Source organism: Notolepis coatsorum (genome assembly GCF_963971535.1).
Source record: "Notolepis coatsorum genome assembly, chromosome: 10".
In the NCBI taxonomy this organism is placed as follows: domain Eukaryota; kingdom Metazoa; phylum Chordata; class Actinopteri; order Aulopiformes; family Paralepididae; genus Notolepis; species Notolepis coatsorum.
This window is the reverse complement of record NC_140174.1, coordinates 67,275,656-67,289,082: the sequence shown is the minus strand read 5'-3', so window position 1 is coordinate 67,289,082 and position 13,427 is coordinate 67,275,656.

Sequence of the window (13,427 nt, the reverse complement as noted above, 5' to 3'; positions counted from 1 at the left end):
GGGTAAGCATGAAATGTGTTTTGCCTTGTAACTTCACCCTTTGCGTTTTGATTAAAAAGACGGGTAAGCATGGAGATGTATTTTTGCATTGTAACTTTACCAGTAATAATAATAATAATAATAATAATAATAATAATAATAATAATAATAATAATAATAATAATAATAATAATAATAATAATAATAATAATAATAATAATAATAATAATAATAATAATGTGCCTGTAATGTGCATGATTTATGATGTAAAAAACCTCCTGAGTAAGGCTTTAGCCAGACGGAGTATTAATGATGTAAAAACTTTAGAAGTGGGGCTTTATCCATACGGAGGCCTAAAGAGAAATATGTCAACCACGCGATAAAAGGAGACATATGATTATGCATTAAGGCAAAATAGAATAAGTGGCTTTATCCCTAGCTCAGGCCTAAAGAGAGAAATATATATCAAGTAATGCCATATAGTGATAATACGTGTACTGTATCATGGGATTATCAAGTAAAGCCATACAGTGATAATATGTGTAAGTGGCTTTATCCCTAGCTATAATGGGATTATCAAGTAAAGCCATATAGTGATAATACGTGTACTGTATCATGGGATTATCAAGTAAAGCCATACAGTGATAATATGTGTAAGTGGCTTTATCCCTAGCTATAATGGGATTATCAAGTAAAGCCATATAGTGATAATACGTGTAACGGATAAGGGAAATGGACCTCATCTGAATAAAGAGAGTCCTTCCCAGTGCAAATAAAATAAAAGATTCCGCAACTTCAATCACTCGACCTAAGGTCGATGACTGACGGGGGTCGGAACGGTGCATTCGCTATCTCTTGTCGGTCAGTGGTAACAACAACATTTTGTAGACTCGTTTGGTTCTGCATGTCAACCACTTCGCAGGACGCTGTTTGATGTCAAGATAAGCAGACCAATGAGTTATGAAGTTATCGATCTGACCTAAGACCTAGCGTGGGCATTCAACATGGCGTCCCTGGCGATGTGCATTTATACTAACCAAAATAGGTGCTAAACGGCCGAAGAAGACAGGACTACTGTCAAAAGCCTCTGGAGTAAAATTAAATTACAGATTTGGCAAAAATTAAAGTAGAAAGCTCTACTGGCGACTCGAGTGGAAGGCTGTACTCGGGGATATCACAAATGAATAGAAAGCTCTATCTTGGTGATTAAAGCAACGTTTACTCACAACTAAAGGGTAACATAATGTTTATAGAGCTCTGGGGGGAGTTACAAGTGCAGCATAATTTCGTGCTTTGCCCACAGGAAGCGAACTGGCCCTACCCAAGACGAGAGCCAACTACCCAGAGACACTGTTTGTAAGGAGGGGAGACTGGATGTGAAGCGAAGTCAAAACGACCGTTCACAGAAAAGCGAGGGCTCCCTAGCCCAGAGACACTGTTTGTAAGGAGGGGAGACTGGATGTGAAGCGAAGTCAAAACGACCGTTCACAGAAAAGCGAGGGCTCCCTAGCCCAGAGACACTGTTTGTAAGGAGGGGAGACTGGATGTGAAGCGAAGTCAAAACGACCGTTCACAGAAAAGCGAGGGCTCCCTAGCCCAGAGACACTGTTTGTAAGGAGGGGAGACTGGATGTGAAGCGAAGTCAAAACGACCGTTCACAGAAAGGCGAGCTGGATGGCTCCTAGCCCAAAGATACTGTTTGTGAGGAGGGGAGACTGGATGTGAAGCGAAGTCAAAACGACCGTTCACAGAAAAGCGAGGGCTCCCTAGCCCAGAGACACTGTTTGTAAGGAGGGGAGACTGGATGTGAAGCGAAGTCAAAACGACCGTTCACAGAAAGGCGAGCTGGATGGCTCCTAGCCCAAAGATACTGTTTGTGAGGAGGGGAGACTGGATGTGAAGCGAAGTCAAGACGACCGTTCACAGAACTGCAAGCTAACTAGCTCAACATCGGCTAACAAGCCAGTGCTAACACCCATGAGCTGGCCCTAGCCAGACGGAAGCTAACTAGCACGACATCGGCTAACAAGCCAGTGCTAACACCCATGAGCTGGCCCTAGCCAGACGGAAGCTAACTAGCTCGCCATCGGCTAACAAACCAGTGCTAACACGATGTCTCACAATCATTCCCACATCATAGAGGAGGAATTACCCTCGGATGAGGGATTGGGAGTGTCTATACCCGACCTGGGTCTGGACTACCTAGGAGAACGGGAGGAACACCCAGAGTCCCCTGAAACGTTTGCGGGAAGTGAGGAATTCACAGAACCAAGCAAATCACAATACCCAGAGCTGCCGGCTGTACAGCAGGCAGTAATTGGCACAGAAAATAAACCTTACGGTTGTGACCAGTGTGGAAAGAGCTTCAAGACGAAGCGTCACCTTAAACTACACCACGTGGTACACACGGGAGAGAAACCTTACTGCTGTGACCAGTGTGGAAAGAGCTTCAAGACGAAGCGTCACCTTAAAGGTCACCACTTGGTGCACACACAAGAGAAACCTTACTGCTGTGACCAGTGTGGAAAGAGCTTCAAAACGAAGCGTCACCTTAAACTACACCACGTGGTACACACAGGAGAGAGACCTTACTGCTGTGACCAGTGTGGGAAGACCTTCAAGACGAAGAGAGAGCTTAAAAGTCACCACTTGGTACACACAGGAGAGAAACCTTACTGCTGTGACCAGTGTGGGAAGACCTTCAAGACAAAGAAAGAGCGTAAAGGTCACCACTTGGTGCACACACAAGAGAAACCTTACTGCTGTGACCAGTGTGGAAAGAGCTTCAAGACGAAGCGTCACCTTAAACTACACCACGTGGTACACACAGGAGAGAAACCTTACTGCTGTGACCAGTGTGGAAAGAGCTTCAAGACGAAGCGTCACCTTAAAGGTCACCACTTGGTGCACACACACGAGAAACCTTACTGCTGTGACCAGTGTGGAAAGAGCTTCAAGACGAAGCGTCACCTTAAACTACACCACGTGGTACACACAGGAGAAAAACCTTACTGCTGTGACCAGTGTGGGAAGACCTTCAAGACTAAGGCAGAGCTTAAACCCCACAGACAGCGGAGACAGCCATGCAGGGTGCCAACCTGCAAAACTGGAACAGTTAAAGGTTATGTGTCTTGCTCAGGGACATTTCGACACACTACATGGGACAAGCTGGAATCGGACCAGAAACCCTCTGATTTCCAGACGACCGCTCTGCCTCCTGAGACACTGCTTATGCTGGCTGAGAATGCGGTCAAGACGGAAGCGTCAATTAAAGAGCAAGGGTTGAATCATGAAGATTCTCAACGTGAACAATCCATAGATCTAGACCACAGGGAACTGACGGTGGAGGAATCACCACAAAATGAGGAGAGTGATGACGACTGGATGGTTATGTGTGTGGTTATGTCGGACCTGACATTTGAACCCATAAATGGAGACCCTGTTCTGCCACAGGATATTGGAAATGGACAGAACCAAGAAGACGATGTAGTCATTTTTCCTCTTTATGAGGCGCAAGGCTCCACCTCAAAACGAGTATCTCCCTCCACTGACATAGAGGCGTTCAACTCTCTAGACGAGTACCTAAAGGCCAAAAACATCAATTATGAGCACTGTTCCATTTTCTATGGCCCAGAAGAGGAGGATGGTGACATTCAGATGAAGGATCAGAACCCGAGGCCACAGATGACACCTTCAGGTGAAACTGAGTCTGAGCCTGAACAGGATGGGGAGCTAAATACCTCTGAAACTGAACACAGTTCTGATTACTCAACATATTGAGTAATAGCTCAAGAGAAGCTAGCACAAGGAAACGCTAGCTCACCAAAGGGGCTTCAAAGGCCCAAATGATGGAAAGAGAAGCAAGGACCCCCGGTCAAGATCCAGGGGAAAACATGGGGGAGAAACTAACCCCAGAGCAGCAAGCAGAGATGAGGGCAACAAAGGGAGAAATTACCTTCTGGGGCCCTGACACAAGTGACTCAAGCAAGTGCAAACTGCACTTGACATACAGCTCATCTGTCAAGAGGAATAATATAAAGTGTTATTGTCATTTAGGAAGAAACATGACATAGAATGCTACATGCATTTTGTATATATTCTAAGTATAATATGTAAAGATGTCCGTCCTTGCTCTAAACCCAGAGTAAAGTAAAGTGAATTTGTAATCTATTTCATTCAGAAGGGATTTCCTGACAGCAACCATTTGGTGGGTTAGCACCCTACCAGCCATATCAGCTGCATGAGATGTACACTCACCAGCGCCTATGGGTAAAAAATTGAGACTCTGCAAACTCTCATCAAGCTTAGCACCTTGACGCGGGGGGACAGAGCGAGCATCAGGGTCTCTGTATCCGACGGGCCTATCAGATTTGTGGGGACTTGGAAGCCTCGGCACACAGGACGCTGTGGTGCTTGGGCGGCCAAGTCACTGGTTTATAGGTCTGTCAAAACGGATTGGAGGTTCCGGGGCTAAGAACATGAGTTCAAGTGAGTTGGGCTTTATACTATTTAAATAGGTATCAAAAGCCGAAAGAATATGAACCGAAATGACTGCTGTCAGGTGCCTCTGGAGTAGAATCAATTACAGATTTGAAAAAAAGATCACTTGCAGTGAAAGATCACTCATGACTAAAAAGTTACGTAATGTTTTCTTACAGTCAAAAACGTAGAAGGTTCTACTCAAAGAAAGAATCACACTTAAAGTATATTTTTGTGATTGCAGTGAAAGATCACTCATGACTAAAAAGTTACGTAATGTTTTCTTACAGTCAAAAACGTAGAAGGTTCTACTCAAAGAAAGAATCACACTTAAAGTATATTTTTGTGATTGCAGTGAAAGATCACTCATGACTAAAAAGTTACGTAATGTTTTCTTACAGTCAAAAACGTAGAAGGTTCTACTCAAAGAAAGAATCACACTTAAAGTATATTTTTGTGATTGCAGTGAAAGATCACTCATGACTAAAAAGTTACGTAATGTTTTCTTACTGTCAAAAACGTAGAAGGTTCTACTCAAAGAAAGAATCACACTTAAAGTATATTTTTGTGATTGCAGTGAAAGATCACTCATGACTAAAAAGTTACGTAATGTTTACTTACAGTCGAAACCTAAGTAGAAAAATAGGTACCAGGTCACCTGAACTAGAAATAACCGAATGTTTACTTAAAATCAGAATAAGTCCTGCATAAGTCCTGCTACTGTGACGGAAGTGGAACCGGCGTAATAATACAGGCTGGTGTTATCAGCAGGAGCTGAGTCTATAAAAGGCTACATAGCCTGAATCTACAAGCTGGCTAACGAGCCGGAGCTAATACCAGACATAAACAGTAACTAACTACCCAGTCTGGACCGAGACAAGCACAACACAGGGTAGACCCCCTGTGCAAGAAGGAAGTGGACGGAAACAACAGTCCGAAAGGTCTGTGAACAATGTGCGCTGGTAAAGGTGCGCTGGTAAAGGGACAAAACCTGAACCAGCGCCACACTCTTAGACGGGGGGGGGGGGGCTGTCCCCAGGAGTCAGCGGACGACGCAGCGAATGGCAAAAAGGAATATACTGACTCAGGTCAGAAATCGGAAATGGAGGAAGACCGGGATAGGTCAAGCTCCAGAGCATCCTCAAGGTCCTCATCTAGACCTCCCAGACCTCCCAGACCTCCCAGACCTCCCAGACCTCCCAGACCTCCTGGACCTCCTAGACCGGACAGAGAGACATCGGCCTGGACCCAGGTTACAGGGCGACGAGAGCCCTGAATGGACCTGAAAGAGAGAAAAGAAATGAGTCCTCTGTGGACTGTATCTGTGATGTCCTGCGAGGCCTACGGACAGGGTCACACGACCAGGCCAACCACACTTCAATAGAGGACTGCTGCTACAATTCTCGGGGACCCGTGGGGGTCGCCCGAGAAGTGACAAATCAACCTACCTCAAACTATGGGAGAGATCCAAGAGGTCAGAGGGGGTGACCCCAAGATGACCAAGATGACCAAGATGACCAAGACGACAACAGCCTGGGTGCATCGGCCGGGAACAACAGATGCAAGTCTTCCCGCCGGATACCAAGCAACAACGTGACCCCTATCCTGTCGAGCCGTCCAGCCAGGGAACAACAGATGCAAGTCTTCCCGCCGGCTACCAGGGTAACAAGGTACCGAGATGGCAGAGGGGGTGTGGAGAGTCACAGCCACGTGACCCCACAATCGCCATCTCGTCCCCCAGTACAGACGCTATTAAGACAATGGAAAATGACCGACCAGGATGACAGAGGGGGTGTAAAGTGTCACAGCCAACTAAGTAACACTGGGTGGTATGACATCCTGATCTTATATATGATTATGGGGAATGTCTGTAGATTCTTCCTGGACAATGGAATAGAAACACGTTATGTGTAAACACATGTTAAAGTGCCACAAGTCAACGAGTGACACTTTGTATAATATTCTTATGTTTATTATATATGATTGGAGCTATGTATATGACCTGTATACTCTTTATACACTTATAAAACTATGTTACAGTTAATGTGCAGTCGGAGTGAAGAGCAGGCCTGAGCTGAGAGCAAGTCGGCACAGTTTAACCCTGTCCGGTCTGCATAGAATATAGCCAGCAGTCTCCCTCGTCTGCATCCCCTTGAGTTGGGGTGAGTGAGAACGAAGGGGGGGGGGGGGCCCCTTCGGAATGCAATCTCTGAGCAGGGTGCTTTCCACAGCAGGTTGTCACACTCTGCGTAGAGTAGACAAGGATAGGTACAAGTGTGTGCATATATATGTGTACACTGTATGCTATATATATATGTACTGTATTATACATGTAAGTGTATCTGTATATATCTGTAGTATTTGTTGGGCTATGTACTATGTACTATGTACTCATGCTGGAGGTGTGAGTTGCTTTCACTTCAATACTGCTTGGTCTGTACAGATGCATCTGTCTCCCTCCATCTCCGGCCGGCAGACGCATTAAACTGGTTAACCCTTTGTGGGGTCTGAGTGAGATGGGGAGGGAGGGGACTTTCCACAGCAGAGAACAAAGGGAGTCTGTTCCAGCGAAAACGTTACAATTACTTTTCGAGTTACGGCCTAGTGGAGTAAAATGGGAGTAGAGCCAGTCCCCACGAGCCGTGCATTGACTGGCTGGTGAAATGACATCACGGTGACAGCACTGTATTTGGACCAATAAGCAGAAGAGATCTGGGGCCCTTTATAAGGGCCAACTGGCGAGATCACAGGCAGATTTTTACACTGAGCTGGAGAGATAGGAAGATGTTGCTTGCGGGCACAAGCCGTGCCAGATCAGACTTTTTAGAGAGATGGAGATCCTGCTGCCAGACACGGGGCACAAGCCGAACCAGATGAGATGTTTTGTTCTGTGCATATTTTAACTGAAATGGACACTTTCCACTTCAGTCTCTTCTTGTAACTAGCTTTTTCTAATTAAAAATACCTCTTTATAAATATCCTTTGTATCCTTTCTTCACTCTCAGACGGCCGGACGGCCGGGTAAGCATGAAATGTGTTTTGCCTTGTAACTTCACCCTTTGCGTTTTGATTAAAAAGACGGGTAAGCATGGAGATGTATTTTTGCATTGTAACTTTACCAGTAATAATAATAATAATAATAATAATAATAATAATAATAATGTGCCTGTAATGTGCATGATTTATGATGTAAAAAACCTCCTGAGTAAGGCTTTAGCCAGACGGAGTATTAATGATGTAAAAACTTTAGAAGTGGGGCTTTATCCATACGGAGGCCTAAAGAGAAATATGTCAACCACGCGGTAAAAGGAGACATATGATTATGCATTAAGGCAAAATAGAATAAGTGGCTTTATCCCTAGCTCAGGCCTAAAGAGAGAAATATATATCAAGTAATGCCATATAGTGATAATACGTGTACTGTATCATGGGATTATCAAGTAAAGCCATACAGTGATAATATGTGTAAGTGGCTTTATTCCTAGCTATAATGGGATTATCAAGTAAAGCCATATAGTGATAATACGTGTACTGTATCATGGGATTATCAAGTAAAGCCATACAGTGATAATATGTGTAAGTGGCTTTATCCCTACCTATAATGGGATTTTCAAGTAAAGCCATATAGTGATAATACGTGTAACGGATAAGGGAAATGGACCTCATCTGAATAAAGAGAGTCCTTCCCAGTGCAAATAAAATAAAAGATTCCGCAACTTCAATCACTCGACCTAAGGTCGATGACTGACGGGGGTCGGAACGGTGCATTCGCTATCTCTTGTCGGTCAGTGGTAACAACAACATTTTGTAGACTCGTTTGGTTCTGCATGTCAACCACTTCGCAGGACGCTGTTTGATGTCAAGATAAGCAGACCAATGAGTTATGAAGTTATCGATCTGACCTAAGACCTAGCGTGGGCATTCAACAACACTATTACACTATTACACACTATTACACATTATTACACTATTACACACTATTACACACTATTACACTATTACACACTATTACACTATTACACACTATTACACTATTACACTATTACACACTATTACACTATTACACACTATTACACTATTACACTATTACACACTATTACACTATTACACACTATTACACTATTACACACTATTACACTATTACACTATTACACTATTACACACTATTACACTATTACACTATTACACTATTACACACTATTACACTATTACACACTATTACACTATTACACTATTACACACTATTACACTATTACACACTATTACACTATTACACTATTACACACTATTACACTATTACACACTATTACACACTATTACACTATTACACACTATTACACTATTACACTATTACACACTATTACACACTATTACTGTTACGTGCCCCCGTGGGGAGACGCAACACTAGGCCACAGACAGGATAGGTGAGGATGCAGTGACACAAAACACCATAGACAGATTGTAAAATAACAATATTTATTTTACACAAATGAGATCAGCAACACAGAGAGCAAAGAGGACCTACCAGTGAGCACCAAATAATATCAAAATGAAACAAAAGCCCCCCCCCCTTTACAGGCGCGGACGCCCCAAAGTACAGGAGGTGGTGCTCACTCTAAGCTGGTGTCTTTAACAGTAGTTCTCCTACGTGATGCAGATGTAGACCCCAGGGTATCTTTCTGCCCTCAATGTCCCTGTGTGCAAAACAAAAGGTTAGAAACAAGAACACAATCACCATAGGCTGGGTGACAAACAAATATACAAAGGATTAGTACAGAAATGTACAACAACACAAAAAGATACAATGCTATATAGACCAATGGCCCAAATAACTAGAGCTTTGACCAGCTCTCACACACAATGAGCTCACACAGAGCTTTGATTAGCTCTCACACAGAATTAGCTCCAATTAAGCTTTTACCAGCTCTGACACAAATGTACCCTAAGAGCCTCAGCTCTATTACCAAAAGCCACAAAAGAGAGTGTGTAACAAAGAGTGTGTACAAAGACACCAAGAGCTCTACTTTACCACATCAATGAACCAGAGAGCTCTACCTACAAAAGCACCAACACACTAGAGCCATAGTTACCACCAACACACAGACCAAACGAACCAGGGAGCTAACTAACACTGAAAACACAAAGGGTATTATGAAGGGAGTGGATGTTGATTGTGGGACGAGTCTCAGCTGCCGCTGCACCGGGGTGAGTGGGTGATTGACCAGCTGCTGCTGCAACTGGGAACCTGAGAGTGGGATATGAAGACACAAGAGGGAGACAAGACAACAACAAACAAAACATGCCTATATACACAACAGATTACATACATTACTCCCATATATATATACATAAGGACACAGTCCGTAACAATTACACTATTACACTATTACACTATTACACTATTACACACTATTACACTATTACACACTATTACACTATTACACTATTACACACTATTACACTATTACACACTATTACACTATTACACTATTACACACTATTACACTATTACACACTATTACACTATTACACTATTACACACTATTACACTATTACACTATTACACACTATTACACTATTACACACTATTACACACTATTACACTATTACACACTATTACACTATTACACACTATTACACTAGTACACACTATTACACTATTACACTATTACACTATTACACACTATTACACTATTACACACTATTACACTATTACACTATTACACTATTACACACTATTACACTATTACACTATTACACTATTACACACTATTACACTATTACACACTATTACACTATTACACACTAGTACACTATTACACTATTACACACTATTACACTATTACACTATTACACACTATTACACACTATTACACTATTACACTATTACACACTATTACACTATTACACACTATTACACTATTACACTATTACACACTATTACACTATTACACTATTACACACTATTACACTATTACACACTATTACACTATTACACTATTACACACTATTACACTATTACACCGAGTACAATGGCACAATCCGCAAGTCTCTACGACAAATGGTTCAAGAGATACACTGAGGGGGTGTGGCCTAAGGGGGCGTGGTCTAAGGATCGGGGGAGTGGTCAACATCGACCAATGAAAGGTGGTCAACATCGACCAATGGCACAATCCGCAAGTCTCTACGACAAACGGTTCAAGAGATACACTGAGGGGGTGTGGCCTAAGGGGGCGTGGTCTAAAGGTTAAAGTGGATGAGGTCATTGGCAGCTCAGCCACGAGCCACACAGCTGTTAGGCTGAACCAATCATGAGTGAGCCACGAGCCACACAGGTGATGCCAGGGTTCGAATTATCACCTGAGAGCTATGGGGGCCCCCTGAATTTTTTTTTTACTATTTTTTTTCCTGTAATTGTGGCTGTTTTCAAGTCATATTTAGAGGAATATCTCATTAGGATTAGTCTAATACTAAGTAATAATGACATCACACAACATTCTAATCATTAGACTATTGTGTGATGTCATTATTCAGGCTCATTCTTAACCATCAATATTTGTTACATTTCTTACTCACCTCTGATATATAATGCCATATTTACTTATTTGCATTTTGCATCTGATAAAATACAACAATTTAATTTGAAAAATTTGACAATTTATGAACTTGAATTAACATTTATTTGTCTCTGCACTTATAAATCAAAAACTAACAAAATAATCTAATGGAAAATAAATAGTTGTATGGCACAACAGCAGCATTTATCAGGATACAGTAAGTAACATTATCATCTGATAATAAAATGAACATAAAATAAATACTTGTATAAATCAAAATAAATAATGTTATAAACAAATGTGCACAGGTAATCAAGAACTGTATGAAAAATAGTAGCAGCATCTTCTTAGAACAACAAGAAGAGAAGTAACTACTGCAGCACGTCACCGACATGCAGACTGGAAGAGCCGGGATTCAAACCACTGACCTCTTTTATCCAAAGCGAGTAGTGACGACTATATTCTCTTCCTCAACTTCTTGCTCTTCTAGTCACAGTCCCATTCATCCACTGCTCTGCCAAATGGGCTCCAAATGATTTATTTAACAATATCTTGGCGTTTTTACATGGAAGGCAGCCAATGCATCCCTCCTTGGCAAATAACCAGCCATATTTATTTTTCCAAAGGTTCCACCGACTCGGACCCCAGCATTGTGGTGGTTGAGTAGCAGCACAGTCCAGGTCTAGTGGTGGAGACTCGGGTCTGGCAGTGGCAACCGGCGCGGTAACAATAACAGGTGCACTGCGCACAGGAGCAGCAGAGCTAACACTAGTACTAGCACTAGCAGTGTCAACTTCAGTGACAGTATAGCGCTGCTAGCTTCTACACTAACAGCGTCAGTCTTTGGCCTTTTTATAAAACCAAAGCTGTCCAGCTTTGTACAGCCTTGCGGCGGGTTGAGCCTTTTTTTTTTTTCTTTTTTTTTGGCATGTGGCGTACTGTTTAGTGTTTATGTTTTCAGTTGCAGGACACGGACCTGCATACTGCTTGCTGCTTCTTCTTCTTCTTCACTAGGTTGCAGTAGCGTTAAACTTATGGGCGACGCTCATGGGCGACGCATAGCGGCTTGGAGGTGAAATGCAGCCTATTCCACAACATTAATTACTCGGTTCTTATAAAAACTGAAAAGAAAAATATGATCTATTAACAATTTATTTAGGTAACATAAATAATACTAATTCGTAAAAAAAAAAAAAAAAATTATATAAATTTTTTGAGAGACCCCCACAGGGGGTCTTGACTATGGGGGCTCAGACTATAGCTATGGGGGCTGAGCCCCCATTGGCCCCCTCATAATTCGAACACTGGGTGATGCAATCACTATGACTTGCATTTTCTATCCAATGCATTTCTATGGAGGCAGATGCATGACTGCATTGTCACGTTGATTAAAAGAAAACTATAAGAGATGAAGCGTTGTGACGCGCACAGGAGCACTACAACGAGTAGGCGAAGGGTTGTGTGCGATATTGTGGCATTTGTGCGATATTGTGGCACTCCTTCGGCGATCGGAACAGAAGGGTAAAAAAGAGTGTGAAAAAAGAGATTCCTAGAGTGCGATTGCATGGCAGTCAATGGGGAGGAGAACCTTCAAACAAATGGTCGTCAGTTGAGATATAAATGTCCAATTCCATTTATTTTTCTTTTGTGAGCGGGCTGACAGCCGTGTCATCGTTTTGATGCGTTTGTTTTATTTCTACGTCCAAAATTGAGATCACACTCGCAATTCACCCAAGGTAGGGGAAAAAAGATTATTTCAGATCTCGCACTCTAAATTGCAATGCATTTCCAATGGGGCCGAAATTTTACCGTTTAAAGTCGATTCGTAGCCAGACGGTGCGGTGAAACTTTACGAGTTCGAATACCGCTGTTGCCATAGGCAGGCCGGTCGTTTTGATACCTTTCACGTGTATGGGGCGCGAACGCTCTGGCACGAGTGGTGTTAGCAAAATCGGTGGAATAAAGAATAAAGAATAAAAAGAGTATAGATATCTATACTGCCCTGTCAAGGCAGACCGCAGTAACTTCAAAACAGTGAAACTGAGAAAAATGGCTTTAAATTTTTTTGACTTGCCATCCAAAATGTGTTATAGGTAGATAGATGATAGTACCCAGATTTAACATGTATTAATGAAGTAATCTTTAGGCATACAAAAATATGACGTAATTATTTTAATTAACCCCAAAAAAGCAGATACTGCACTCTGCTGCACGATTTCCTTAAATAATTATACAGGTAATGTACAGGCAAAGTGCAGTAACTTCAAATACAATGTTGTTTTCCCTCCAGCTTTCATAACTTAACCTAGCCATTTTATTTGGATCGTCATCATTCCAATATATTCAGGTATTAAATTTCATTTTCAAAATGGCTAGGTTAAGTTATGAAAGCTGGAGGGAAAACAACATTGT